The sequence below is a fragment of the Sinohyriopsis cumingii genome, unplaced genomic scaffold, assembly GCF_028554795.1.
Source record: "Sinohyriopsis cumingii isolate HCF-2022 unplaced genomic scaffold, ASM2855479v2 utg000622l, whole genome shotgun sequence".
Lineage (NCBI taxonomy): Eukaryota > Metazoa > Mollusca > Bivalvia > Unionida > Unionidae > Sinohyriopsis > Sinohyriopsis cumingii.
Genome location: NW_028315918.1, coordinates 2,912,389 through 2,928,648, shown reverse-complemented (window position 1 = coordinate 2,928,648; position 16,260 = coordinate 2,912,389). Strand labels below are relative to the sequence as shown.

General features: G+C 35.9%; 1 protein-coding gene across 2 annotated transcripts in view; it reads right to left on the bottom strand.

Moving 5' to 3' along the window:
• The window catches only part of LOC149773684 (uncharacterized), a 52,468-nt gene that overhangs the window by 6,815 nt on the left and 29,393 nt on the right, over positions 1-16,260 (bottom strand). The window lies entirely within an intron of this gene.

The following is a 16,260-nucleotide window of genomic DNA, read 5'->3' as shown; positions in this document are numbered from 1 at the left end:
CACTTATTTCGACTGCAAGAACAAACTTAAAGACCTAATAATGTTTCCTACCTGAAATATTCTCAGCATGTTTTTTATTTTTTAATGTTTTTCTAATTTCATGGTGTTTGTTTTTGTAATAATATTATATATATATATATATATATATATATATATATATATATATATATATATATATATATATATATATATATATATATATATATATATATATATATATATATATATATATATATATATATATATATATATATATATATATCTTATAGATATTGTCTAATGTAAAGCGCTTAGAGTTTCTAAAGATTAGGCGCTACTATACAAAGTCCTCATTATTATTAGTAGTAGTAGTAACATCTATTTATTAAAAATAAAATACTTATTCCGTACACTATTAAAATTAAACACCATTTCTTTTTCTCACGACCTTTGAAATCAATTACAGTACGCAAAGAAAGAGTATAAAAGTGTGTGTGTGTGTGTGTTTGTGTGTGTGTGTGTGTGTGTGTGTGTGAGAGAGAGAGAGAGAGAGAGAGAGAGATTCTTTACTGTATGACAATAGACGGGTCAATTATCATCAGTGTAAACCATCATGGATCATACCCAATACCTTACAGCAGCTTTTTCGACCATGATCTTAACAAGTATATTATTATCAATTATTTTAATTACAAGTACATTAATACAAAATTTAAAAACTTGTATGGATTATAGGCATTACAATATTTCTTCTTGCTCTATGCACCGTTTGCAGAATTGTCTACTATAATTTCCTTATTGTATGCTGCATAGGTGTTTTCTCCCCTTCTCCAATCACCCCACCCCACCATCCTTTCCCACTCCGCTCTATAATGCAATATCTAGCTAAACTAATTATTTTTTAACGGTAAAAATGGTTTAACCGAAAGAACAAAAAGGCAATTAATTTTGTTTAAATAAAATATGCGAAAGGTATTTAGTTTTATGTCCTATTATTATCAATACAAAATAAGTTCATTTGACCAATTTTCTCTGCATACTGTATAGAATGGCTCAAGTAATGGGAAGACAACTCGCCACCAGAAATGGAATAAACCTTTATCATACCGCGAGACATTATTTGATACACGTATGTCTTGGTACATGCAAACACATATTTCATCTTACATACATACATAAATACGTAAGAACATACATTTTTGTTTGCTGCTTGCTGTTTATCTTTCCATGTCATTCATAAATAACTGAATCATTTAATAAATAATAGTCTTACCTAATCAAAGAGTCTTTTTATAACAGCTTTCGTTTGTAAGAAGATTCGAAAAAGACATTTATAAACGCAAAAACATTTCTAATAAAAACTTCATTTTTTCTATCTTTTCAAATGTGACATATTTGTTAAATCTTATAAAATTTGTGTCTATAAATATATTGCTTCATTTGTGAAATGAATAAACTGATATCATCTGCTTCTTCTGTGTTTCTTATTCCATGTAACATTTTTCTTTGTAAGATAATATTTTTTTGATATAAAGGACGACTCTATATCGAGTGCAGAAAAGCATGTATAAAAGTGCTTCCTTTAGAACAATTCCAGAAAATTTTGTCACATTTTATACAAAGAGTTAATAAATTACGTGCACTGTTTCTTATTTTATTATAAGTTTATTTCTTACCAAACATATATGCAGAACCATACACATTGTTCGTACAGCTCTGAGAAGTTTTTCTTCTTCAAGAACTTTCCCTGGAGTTTTCCAAGACTTCCCTGTGTTTTCAGGAGTATTTTGTATTACAGAAATGGAACATTCTCCATATTTCTTTGTTAACTGTGTCGTGTGTCATTTATCCACCAAATTTTATTCCATGCTATTTATTTATTAAATATGTTTTTGATAAAACACAAAAAACCAAATTCGAAATGAAGGAAATGATGTGATGCATATTACATTACTTTTTAGCATTATGTTTTCCCTCGTGTAAATTCGTGAAGTCTGACGTAATATTGAAGTTTATACCCTCTTATATATATATATATATATATATATATATATATATATATATATATATATATATATATATATATATATATATATATATATATATATATATATATATATATATATATATATATATATATATATATATATACCCACACATATATGAAGCCTTTGGTGAAAGTAAGCCGATACGCTCATGTAAGATATTTGTACTGGAAAGAAGGGGTTGGGAGTGGTAAGTGTTAAAATCAAATTGTACCACTGCTTGAAGCTATTAGGAGTTTGTGAATATTGTTACGCCATAAAATCGTTACTCCGTAATTCTGGGGAGATAATTCACGCACCCCTATCCGCAGCGACGTGGTATTGTGTTTATCTTCCATTCGCTTTGATAAAGGTAATCAACGTAGTGGGTAATAAATTTCGAACCAAATTGTTAAAATCAAAAGTCACAGATGTCATTATTGACACAGATCTTAAGATATTAATGTCTAATGCATTTAACTCACATGACGCAGTGAAAAGTTCAAGCCTGAAGTAGTCTCTAATTTTCATTAAATTCCAAAACGGATTCTTTCAGAGTATATTAATTTATGTTCCATGGGAAAGTTAGAGTACATTCTGAAGAGCAGCAGAGAGGGCGATCAGACCACTATAGGGAATGGTCACCCCTTGTTTTTAGACCAAAAAAATAGCGACCCTTCATAGAGGTCAATACCACGTCTACGATTATTGTTTGTCCCAAACAGAATTGTAGACGAGCCCTCTCTGCTGCTATGTTATTCAGAATAATCCTGGGAATCTTCATCTGAATCCTGGGAATTTGTATCAAAATCCTGAAAATTTGTTCTATGTTTCAAGTAATATTCAAGTTCTGATGGTGGTTTTTCTATTTTTGGATTTATGTTCTTTCTTTTTCTGTAATATATCATTAAACTTCTGTATCGATCTCCACCGCAATTTTTGCAAATCTGATATAATCCTCTAACGCCGTTGTTACAACCAACACAACTTCGTGGACCAGCATGAGGGGTTTTTCTTTATAAGATAATCATGTTTTTTACACTATTCTCCACGACATTTTTTATCACATTTGTTAGTGGTTCCTTGACGCAGCCACGCACAGTTGTTCATTATATTAATGATATCTGTTTAATTAAATTTATTAATTTATCCAAATATTTTATCAAGACCCACACGATATCTTGTTCTAGGATCATGTAACTTCATTGTTATAAATCCATGCGGAGTAGCTTGCGCTCGTGAAAAGAAATTTCTGAATTTAATTATATCCATGTCACCGCTGCACCAAGTTTGATGAATATTTCGCAGCGTGTGTGTGTCTACGCCATTAAACACAACTAAAATATTACCGTTATCCCTGATTACTTTTTGTATTTGTGTATATCGTTGAGTAACATAGATCACATCTGTATTTTTATGTCTGCCACGAGAAAATATTCTAGCTGGATTTGTTTGTTTATCTAGCATCACATCGTCGTATACAACTAAATTATTAATAAATCCGTCTAAAACATCAACGGACGGTGCTTCATCAATATCGGTTATAACATCATTATCTTCGTCCAGTAATCTTGCGTTTTCATTGAAATCTTTAAGTACATCATAACACCTCTGATCATCAACGGATGGTGCTACCAAATATAATTTATCCCATTTTAACCATCTCATTATCAAATTAAGTAATAATTGCGTCTTACCCGATCCAGATGGTCCCATGATAATCATTCTGATGGAATTTGGTAACGCAGGGTGGTGTTTAACTGGCTCTCGTTGCCGAGTTGCTGAGAAATCAATTATATCCATATATATTATAACATGAATCTATATTGTTTACGTTGTAGATCTAAAACTCCAACTACTGATTTAGCTACGGTTACAATAAAAAAAAAAATAGCGTATGGTGGAAAATGTACTGTGTGCGCTAGAAAGAAATTTTCGTTTTTACCTAATAAGCGCGGTGGTGATATTGCTAAAATGATGTCAAAGTTTCCAGGTGCTCAATGGGCTAAATACCCAGGAGAAAAACATCTACCAGAATATAATTATTGCGGTCCTGGTACCAGACTTGATATCAGACTTGATAATCAAGATCAACCAAAACCAGGCGAGGAACCAGTAAACGCTATTGATCGAACTTGTCACGCTCATGATGTAGCTTATAAAAGTGAAAATCCACAAGACAGGCATATTGCAGATGTGAAATTAATTCATGCATTAAATTCTATAAAAAATAAAAATGTCAAAGAAAAATTAGCTAATTGGTTAGTAAGATCCGAAGAGCGACTGATCCTATTTGGAGTGTTACCACACACAAAATATCCACCGTGACAAGATCCTCAGGTAGACCTGCAATCTACAGATTAGATTCGGCTGCTCCTCAACATGGATATACACGTGAACAACTACAAATAATTCCCGAGGATACACAACTACCACCACGATCACTTAACTAGCACCCAAGGCGCTGGCACCTCTACGTCGATTACACTGGAGACAGGTCAACATCACATTTTCTCGTGCATGACCGCGACTATTATCTTTTCTGTCTACGGTAAATTGTCTTGAATCATTACTCGAATACCTCCACAGCATTATACAATTGCAACTTGCGCAATGATTATTCTGCTGCTGTTTTAACTCAATAATAAATTCAACATCAAGATCAAAGTCGCGTTTATTTTTTTTATCAGATTGTTTGTATCCGATTAATTTTTTTCTTATTATATCATCATCGATGATGTTAAATTTATTAACGATTTCAGGAATTATAATTCTACGTAATTGAGATATTTTTCTGACCCTCGATACCGCTAAATAGACTAAATTTGACCACTCGATGCGATCGTCTACAATCCAAACTCGTGTATCAGAAACAGTTAATCCCTGAGACGAGTGGATCGTCATAGCGTATCCCAACACCCACGGAGATTTGTCAGCGTGTAATGCATCTTCGACTACACTGATATCAACGGCGACAATATCATTTAATACGAGATTCTGTTTTTCAGTCTGTCCTGGAATATCAACATTAATATTCTGTTTTCGTGTATCTAATGGTCTATAACACAACGGTACGGGTAATTCTGAATATTTTTCTTTATGCAGTTGAAATAACTGCTGTTGTAAAGCGTCTCTGATTATTTTTCTGCTTGCTACTATCAAATCGTTGGGTCTCCATAAATTTAAAAAATCGTTCATTGAGGTCTCTGAGATCACTCCACGTATTATTTCACACTGAATTTTGTTTGATTGTAATCTGATTAATTTTTTTAACTCCTTTAAATCTGCATCGAGAGCTCTATGATCATCATCTATTTCTTCGTAATAATCAACGAAATTTTTTAACCAATCATGTGGAGATGGTCCAACAAAAGGCGGCGGCTGACCATAATCGCCACACATTATTATAGCGGTATTTTTCGTCAACAACCAATCAAGAAACGTTTTTAATGTATTCAATGACACCGTGCATATCTCGTCCCAAATAATTATCTTAGGTATATATTTTTCTCCCATTCGTTCAGGAGTCCATGTATCCCCGCGCCACCGAAAGAAACTATGATACGTGCACGATTGTACTTGCCGTTGTTTCATCTCTCGTGCAAGTCTATGTGTGGGTGTCAGCATGATCATATCTGAATTTATAAAAACATTAATTGCTCGAGTCGTTTTGCCGCATCCACCAGTTCCATTGAGATATATTGTCTTATATCTAGTCATTGGATCACTTACCGGCGGCGCTTTCGATATTTCTGATATTTTATTACCATTACGATAAAATTCTCTCATCGGAACATCTGCTGATTCTGTATAATTGTGTAATATTTCCTTTTTTATTCTCCACGAACTCCATCGTTCTTCATTACTTATAAATTCCATAACAGACTCTAAATATTTACTTGAAATATAAAACGAATCTGTTGCGACTCTGACTGCGGTCTGAGGAAATCTATTAATCATCGATAATAAATTTATAGAAACATAAGCTAACATAGAAGATCTTAGATGAGTATACTGTGGGGAGACATCATTTATGTAACTAACGATCGTACCCAATTTTGTTCCGTCGGATAAATAAACACTTTCTCGATTTACAAGTATATTTCTCGCTGTTGTATCAGCAGTTATAAAATCGTATTCGGCATCATCTAGAATTAATCGTGCGTGATGTCTTTTATGATCATATGCACCACCTTGAGTAAATTTACCTATAATTTTTCTACCGAGATCTTTTGCGGTTTTAAGTTTAATCTCGAGAATTTTAGGAGCTTCTTTGATAATATCATCTTCGGAAATATCAGGACATTTTTCCTTAAATTCCTTAATAACTTCATCAAAACTGATAGAATCTGGCATGGGCAACCAAACTTCGGTCTGTGCGTGATATATAATTGCCTCACTGACAACCAACGATGTCAGTATCGCACAATCTAGCATATATCGTAATAAACTATAGGCACCCAACGTTTTTCACAAAAATGTCTGCCAAACCAAACATAACAAATCTTGTGAAGATTTTCGTTAAACTCGAATGATTCAACACAAGCAAATCCAGTCAGATCAAAATCAGGTAATGGTCCATTAATTGCCACTCGCGTCATCTCGTTTGTAGGGTGACCAAATCTTTTAAAGTACACAGAACAATCTCCGTATCCTAGAAAACTTCCCGGATAACATGCAACCATATCAACTGAAATGACATCATTGTAATTATACTTGGTATTCCACAATCCGCCGTGTCCGTATTCGATGCAACTTGCTCGTACGTCCTCGAGTAAATCAAATCGTATTGGTTTCCATGAATTTTTTTCTCTGGCAAAATGAGCCGCAACAGATGGAACGGTAAAGCAATTGGTTAGTAATTTGTCAGTATTTTCCGCGTGTTTGCACTCTAAAAACTTCTCCGCGAGATGTTTCATCTCGTCATGGAGAGATTCTGTTCGATATATTTCACCATTTGGTCTAACAAACTGATCAAATCCACCGTCCTCATTACTTTTAAATAATCATAACGATACAGGATCGTTTTTACTTATTTCGTTGATAAAATCAAACATGCCTCCCCCAGAATTATCTGTGGGGTAAAATCTAATAGTTCGATCACGTGGAAATATTGTTACTGCGCTGGTCCATGCGTGCGAGTTATGATCAATAATATTTATTGGAGCTCCTTTCGATTTATATTTTGATTCGTACAGTATTTCTCCCGTTATTGTTGATACTTTTATTGGAAATTTCAATATTTTTCCGAACTCAGCAACATCTTTTATTGTAGCACCGGTATCCTTAACTGAATCAGCCCGCGAGTTTATTATTTCACGTCTTAAATCAGTTAATCCGTTTCCACGCATCGCGTTTGTAAAGTGTTCTATTACTCGTTCGGCTACACAATTTATTTTTGAAAATTTCACGGGTGTCAGTTTATCAACGTTGGTTTTTTTATTTATCTCATAGATTCCATAAATAACTGCTGTTACAGGATACGCTCGCTCGTAATACGGTTTGTCAATACCCGTCAATAGACCCGGTCTTGAATTTTTGCTTAATATGGCAATTTTATTATTACCAAAGACAGGATCATATTTGTCACGGATAATCCAACTACCTGTTTCTGTTAATGCAATAAATTTTACTCTGAAGAAATATTTTTGATTACCCTCGTATTCAGTGATGTAGTTAATGATAGTTGCCGCTCGCTTGTCATTCATTGTGGCGTCCTTGACAGTATTGCGTATAATCTTGAACGTTGACCATACATGAGATGCATCATCTGTGTAAAATTCTTTCTTGGCGTCGTGAATTTTACTGATCAAAATTCTATTTTTCGGATCAACCAAATCTCGTACTGGTAAGTTAGGAGATAATCTGTCGAGATTAAATTTATATTTAGAAGGCCTAGTTTGGGATAATATCTCGAATTCGTTCATATAATTAAAACAAATATTTAAATAAAAAATATTATATATACAATGTCTCAATGCAGATGGCTCATGATCGGTTCAGTAAATCGATGCAACAAATCCTGCAGAAAGGAATTTTGTTGGATGCACTTACAAAATATACGGCGAGGAATTCTAGGACCAATACCATGTCTGCGATGTGGTATTGGGGTGCGAGGAAAAACAGAATTATGTGGAAAGTGCGGTGGAAAACGGTTCAGAGAACTTAAAAGATATAATGACAAAAAAAATTAATAATAGTGAAAACGCTATAAAATCCGCGGAGGATTATATATCAAGATTTCAGACAAACAATGATTTAAACAAATAATATTATTGTATAAATGGAGCAAAATAAATTTGTCCCACATCCTGTCATCAAGAATTACGAATCAGATCGTAATGGCATGATTAGAAATTGCAGGTTGAAGAGACCGGTTGGTACTGTTGATAATACTGGCTATCTTAGATTTACTGTTGGGAAGAAAATATATCTCTGTCATCGATTTACGTATGGGTGTTTCTTCGGAGTGATCAAAGATGATCTTGTTATTGATCACGTTGACGGGGATCCTCAAAATAATAGTTTATCCAACCTTCGAGTTGTCACACAAAGCGTGAACTCTGCATGTGGTAATACTGGAAGATGTAAGACAGTTTCTGGAAGGGTGATCAAGGCCACAAACACAGAAACTGGTGAAGAAATTATATTTCGTTTGATATGTTCTGCTGCGAAATACTTTGATATTCACCCGTATTCAGTACAAAAAGTAGCAGAAAATATATATAAAACTGCTTTCTCAAAACAATATAAACAGAAAATCACCTTCCAATATCAATAATTATCATCAATACATCGAATTCTATTTATTGAATATTTGGGTCTATAGTATACGAGCAAACTACTTATTTGAAAAAGGGGGATAACTCCGTTGAACATACTCATGTAATTGAGTTACTTCCCTTTGACCGTGTTCACGATCGTAAGCGGAAGTTTGCTGTAATACATCTATTTCAAATTTGCGATGTATTTTTAACCACCTAACGTCGTAATTAATACTCGTAGAAAGATATTTATGGTTTCTAACTTACAAACAGAAAAAAATAACTGCAGTTACATTGTATAATAGTAGATCCGTTGCAAAGATACATTTATCATTTTGATGATGTGGAAAAACCCAAGAAAAATCACCCAATTATGGGTTTTTCCGGGTTCCTCCACTATATATACTGGCCTTATATGTTATGTTTTTGCCTCTAAACTTGCTAGTGTACGGTGGCAGACTAGGAGTTATGGGGCCTCCTCTAAACTTGCTAGTGTGCGGTGGCAGACTAGGAGTTATTGGGTTTAATGTTGTGTTTTGCTTCTAAACTTGCTAGGCTGCGGTGGCAATCTAGGAGTTATGGGGTTTATATGTATCCTCTTGTGCCCGTTGAACTTTGCTAGTGTGCGGTGGCAAGCTACGAGTTCTGGGTTGTTCTGTCCTTAATTAAGATTATATGTTCCGTGTGTCCTCTAAACTTAGTAGAATGCGGTGGCAATCTGCGAGTTTAATGAGGATTGTCTTTACCCTCTTGGACCTCTAGACCGTTGTTTGACGGGTTAGAGGCTCTCATAGAGGGTAGTGTTCTGTGTATCCTCTGAACTTAGTAGAATGCGGTGGCAATCTGCGAGTTTAATGAGGCTGTAAATATGTAAATACTACGTGTTGTGCCGTCCTTGAAACATCCCGACGAACTCGCTAAACACTCGATAGGGAATTAAAAAAAATTATTATAAAGATTTATATATTATATAATGAACCATGAAAATATCAAAGATATTATTTCTGCTATCAAAAAACTAGAAGAAAACAGAATTAATATTTCTGATGAACTAAATCCTGAAAAAATAATATCTGATTTTGAAACATTAGAAGAACTTAAAAATGAAAATAAGTATGTTCTATCATCTCAATATAAGTTCATAAAGCGGATTCAGGCAGCTATGTTTCAGTCACTAGCTATGGTGAACGATGATCAAGTAAACGAATTTATTCCTCTTTCTGTCGCAAATGAAAAGGTCAGATCGGGATTATCCGGCGAGTACGAAACGAAAAAAACAATCAGTACCCGCATAAGATACTTAAGAAAAATTATGCCAACAAGTAACCACCAAAGCGACCCTATCTGAAATATTTTATTTCTGAAATATTATATTTTTTCTGAATTATTATTTATTTATTCTGAATTATTTTATTCCTGAAATATTATATTTTTTCTGAAATATTATATTTTATTTCTGAAATATTATATTTGTTCTGAATTATTATTTATTTATTCTGAATTATTTTATTTCTGAAATATTATTTTTTTCTGAAATATTATATTTATTCTGAAATATGATATATTTATTCTGAAATATTATATATTTATTCTGATATTGATGGGCTAGTTGGTACTCAGAATGATGCAAATCAATCAATTTTGTAATTTTGATAGGTTAGTTGGTACTCAGAATCATGTAAATCAATCAATTTTGTAATTTTGATGGGCTAGTTGATAATCAGAATCATGCAGACCAATCAAATTCATAATTTTGATGGGCTAGTTGGTACTCAGAATTATTCTGAATTATTATTTATTTATTCTGAATTATTATATGTATTCTGAATTATTATTTTTTTCTGAAATTGATGGGTTAGTTGGTACTCAGAATCATACAGACCAATCAAATTTATAACTCTGATGGGTTAGTTGGTACTCAGAATCATACAAACCAATCAAATTTATAACTCTGATGGGTTAGTTGGTACTCAGAATTATGTAAAATGATCAAATTTGTAATTTTGATGGGTTAGTTGGTACTCAGATTTATGTAAAATGATCAAGTTCTTAATTTTGATGGGTTAGTTGGTACTCAGTATTATTATTTATTTTATTTTTTCTGAATTATTATTATTTATTCTGAATTATTATTATTTATTCTGAATTATTATTATTTTCTTCTGAATTATTATTTATTTATTCTGAATTTGATGTGTTAGTTGATACTCAGAATCATGCAAACCAATCAAATTTATAACTCTGATGGGTTAGATGGTACTCAGATTTATGTAAAATGGTCAATTTCGTAATTTTGATGGGTTAGTTGGTACTCAGATTTATTCTGAATTATTATATTGTTTCTGAATTATTATATTTATTCTGAATTATTATTTATTTCTGAAATTGATGGGTTAGTTGGTACTCATATTTATATAAAATGATCAAATTTATAACTGATGGGTTAGTTGGTACTCAGATTTATGTAAAATGATCAAATTTATAACTCTGATGGGTTAGTTGATACTCAGATTTCTTCTGAATTATTTATTTTTTCTGAATTATTATTATTTATTCTGAATATTATTTATTTTTTCTGAATTATTATTTATTTATTCTGAATTTGATGGGTTAGTTGGTACTCAGATTTATTATTTCTTTTATTTATTCTGAATATTTTATTTAATTTTCTGAATTTCAGTGAATTGCCTATTAGATCGTCGGGTAAAGTTGCCTGATTCTCAAATTGATTTTAATTGAATAAAATATCAAAATCAATAAATATCGGTAAAAATTACAAAAAATCAGTAAAATTAGCTCAAATATCAGTAAAATTAGCTCAAAAATATGCAATTTTTTACTGATTTACTGGTTTTTACTGGTTTTTGTGTTTTTATTCAATTAAAATCAATTAGAGAATCAGGCAACTTTACCCGACGATCTAATAGACAAAATCACCCAAGATGGGTAAAATACCCCTCAAAAACACGAAATTTGTTGATTTTTCACTGAAATTCAGAAATAAAATAAAATATTTCTGATAAAATAAAATATTTCTGATAAAAGAAAATAAAATATTTCTGATCCACCCGTTGTTTTATTTATTCTGAAATATTATTTTATTAAGTTGATCGAGTTTAATACAGGAATGCACATAATTTAGAATCTGATCTCTGGTACAAATGATCTCGATAATATGTTTTTGACGGAGCTCATCTAACTGTTCTTGTGTTAATAAGAAATCCTCACTTCCGTATTCATCAATAACTAAATTAACGCTAAATTGTTCTGTGTTTTGTGAAAACGCTGTTCTGATGGCGTTTTCAAATACTTCTTTGTCATGTATAAAAACCCTCACGTGCTGGTACATTATATAATATTTACTTGATTAATTAAGATTTCACATACAGATTTATTACAAACTCTTCTCCACGTATGTCAATTAAGCGATTAAGGTGGTCTGTGAGCTTAAAATTTATTCGTGTTAACATATTATTGTGACACCGAAAATACACAGGATTAGTTGGTTCTTGCACGATTAAACTTCCAGGGGAAACTTGTGGTGTAAATGTATATAAAATATATCCTTGTTGAGCCTGATTTGATTTTCCGAGATCTATTTGATAGCTGCCATCGACTACGTCACAAACCAGATTGACCACGATCGTGCTGGTTATATTAACGATTCCCGGAGATACGTGCCTGCCGCCGCCGTGTGGATGATTATTATGTCTGAGAACAGTTGCTAGTGGTGCCAGTTTTCTCCATGCATCGAGTATTTTAGGAAAATATTCATCATTAACATCATTGACAGATTTTCTTAATTTATCCGGATTATAATCAGGAAACTTAAACGTTGCAATATCAGCTTCGGGTATTTTGTATTTAGTTGCGAAAAATCATCTATGATCGCCTGATGATTCAAAAACCAGGTTTATGATTCTATTATGAAAATATTCAATAGTATCAGTTATATGATTTAAAATTTCTACTCGTTTAATAATTTCTTCTCGCGTAGATGTCAAATCGGACAAATATTCATTAAAAAGAGTACGTAAATTAACCAGTTGTTCCTCGTGATCTGAATTTATGATACTAATGATATTATTGATATTTATATCGTAAAATGAATTATACAGGTTATTACCGTCATCAGCGTTGTGTAAGAGCCAATAGTACTCACCAGTTCGCTCCACACGAAATTGATCCCCTTTATCCCATACTCGTTTTTCTATGTTCCACCAGAAACTTGTATAATTCATTTTAATATTATGATGAAAACTTTTCGATGATGTAAAATCATCCCGAGATGGTTCTGGTGGTACTTCATACACTGGGGGAACATCCGGCCAACCTAGTACGGATCTTATCGTGGATTGATAAATATCAACGATATAATCAGGAGAATGTATCTCAACCGTCGAGGACAGCGTCGGTTCATGAACATTAATTGATATTTTTGCTTCTTTTCCGGTTATTGATTTTATTCTACGTTGAAATTCCTCATTGATCTCTTCAATCTCATAACTACCAGTGGGTATTCCAATACCTATCCAGTCAGGAGTACCATCTGGTTTGTTCTTGTTAGCAAATACAAGCGAATTACTTGCTGGTGTACCATTAAATGATTTTGATCTGATATTTGGCCAGCTGTAATATACTCGTAATTGCGCTAGTGCTATTTCCTTTACTGGAATTGCAGTAGGAAAGTTAATACTTAATTCAGGATTAGTTGAACTTACCGAGATCATCGTTATCTTTGGCGGAGTTGTATTAGTCACGATCTGCTGGAGTCATTATCATCATCATCATCATCATCATCATCATTGGCGACTCGGTCTCGAAAGACCATGCGAATAGCGCCCTTGGGGTGTTGTCTGTCTCTGTTGGCATCGTCTGCTGTGGCTGTGCAGGCCTATACGTGAGTGACAGTCTCTACTGCAGTTGGTGCAGACATACTGGGAAGTCTGCGTTACTGTGGTTGCTGCTGCGTTCTTCTTTCTTTTACGTTTCTCTGCCGCCAACTGACCTCTCCTCGCATCAGCGACTGATATGCCATTGTTTACCATCAGTCTCCAGGTGCCTCGGTCCTCGGCCAGCTCTTCCCAGCCATCGGGTGAAATGTTGCATGCCTTCATGTCCCTCTTGCACACATCTTTGAAACGGAGTGAGGGGCGTCCGACTATTCTCATGCCAGTGGCCAGCTGTCCATATAAGATGTCCTTTGGCAGCCTTCCATCCTCCATGCGTCGGACGTGACCCAGCCATCGAAGGCGGCGTTTAATTAGCAGGGAGTACATGCTGGGGGTACTTGCACGCTGCAGGATCTCGCTGTGTGGAACACGGTCTTGCCAGCTGATTTTCAGGATGCGTTTTAGGCACCGTATATGGAAGGAGTTGAGCCGGCGTTCTTGCCTCATGTAGGTACTCCATGTCTGACTTCCATATAGAAGGGTGCTGAGAACGCAGGCCTGGTAGACTCGGACCTTGGTGTGCTCTGTCAGCGCGTTGTTTTCACACACCATCTTCGTTAATCGAGCCATGATGGTATTTGCCTTTCCAAGCCTTCTGTCCAGCTCCATATCAATCGAGAGAGTGTTGCTGATGGTTGACCCTAGGTAGGTAAAGTTGTTGACTGCTTCCAGGGTGACACCGTTGATTTTGATTGAAGGGCAATGGTGGTATCTTGCACGCTGACATTTGTTTTTTCCAAGCTGATGGTGAGACCAAACTGCGTGCAGGCAACAGCAAAACGGTCTCCCAGTCTCTGGAGGGCTTCCTCGGTGTGGGCCATAAGAGCTGCGTCATCTGCAAAAAGCATCTCCCTGATGAGCACAGCTCTCACTTTTGTCTTTGAGCGCAGTCGTGCCAGGTTGAACAGCCTCCCGTCGGACCTGGTGTGTAGATATATGCCATCCGTGGACGTGTCGAAGGCGTAGGACAGGAGCAGGGAGAAGAAGATCCCAAAAAGTGTTGGTGCCAGCACGCAGCCCTGCTTCACACCACTGTTAATTGGGAAGGAGGTTGAGGAGGATCCATCATACAGGATTGTTCCCTTCATATCTGCATGGAAAGAGATTATCATGCTGAGAGTTTTTTTTTGGGGGGGGGGGGCAACCGATCTTACTCAGAAGTTCAAAAAGGCTCTTCCTGCTGACCAAGTCAAAGGCCTTGGTGAGGTCGATGAACATCATGTAGAGTGGTTGACCTTGCTCTCTGCTCTTCTCTTGGAGTTGTCGTAGGGAGAAGATCATGTCTGTCGTCGACCTGCCTGCTCTGAAGCCGCACTGTGATTCCGGGTACACACGGTCTGCCAGCAACTGCAGCCTGTTGAGTATGATGCGGGCGTACACTTTACCAACATTACTCAAGAGCGAGATCCCTCTGTAATTATTACAGTCACTGCGGTCGCCCTTGTTTTTGTAAAGGGTCACAATTGTGGCATCACGCATGCCTTGGGGGACTACTCCTTCCTCCCAGCAGCGGCAAAGTAGCTCGTGCAGTGGTTTAATCAATGCTGGTTTTCCACATTTGATAGCTTCGGGCGGGATGCTGTCACTACCTGGTGCTTTGTCGTTTGGAAGGCAGTCGATTGCTTTGCTGAGCTCCTCTAAGGTTGGCACTTTGTCGAGCTCTTCCATGGTGGGCAGATTCTTTATGCTGCTGAGGGCTGCATCAGTGACTGACGTTTCTCGGGAGTATAGTTCTGAGTAGTGCTCCACCCATCTGGTCATCTGTTGCCCACGGTCTGTGATCTTCTCTCCCGTCAGGGATTTCAGGGGAGCGACCCCTTTCACTGTAGGGCCTAGAGCCTTCTTGATGCCACTGTACATACCTTGGATGTGTCCGGACTCGGCACTGCGCTGGATCCCTTCACACAGTTGTTGCAGTACTCGTTCGCACACTGTCTAGCAATGCGTTGGGTGTTACTTCGGGCACTTCTGAGAGCAGCAAGCGTCCGTTCATTAGGGCATTTTTTGTAAGCTATGAAGGCTTTTCGTTTCTCCTCGATTTGTGGTTCCATCCTTGATAGGTGTGCATTGAACCAGTCCTGGCTGGGTCGTTCCTTCTTGCTAAACGTTGACATAGCTGTACTGTATATGGCATCCTTCATGGCGTTCCACTTGGCTGTAGCGTCGTACTCAGGCAGGTCCTGGAGAGCCTTGTTCAGGACAGACACATACTCCTCCACCTTGGCAGGGACTGACATCTGCGCAGTGTTTATGCGAGGACGTCCTTTTGGTTTTGAGCGGTGTAGCGTGTGTGGCTGTAGTCGCACTCTGCTGCTCACAAGGGCATGGTCGGAGTCACAGTCTGCACTGTGGTAGGTTCTGGTGGAGAGGACGCTGTTAAGGGCAGAGCGCCTGGTGATGACCAAGTCGAGTTGGTGCCAGTGATGAGATCTGGGGTGTTTCCATGACACTTTGTGTTGTGGCTTACGCTTGAAGAAGGTGTTTGTGATGCACAGGCCATGGTAGGTGCATAGCTCCAGCAGTCTCTGGCCGTTTTCGTTG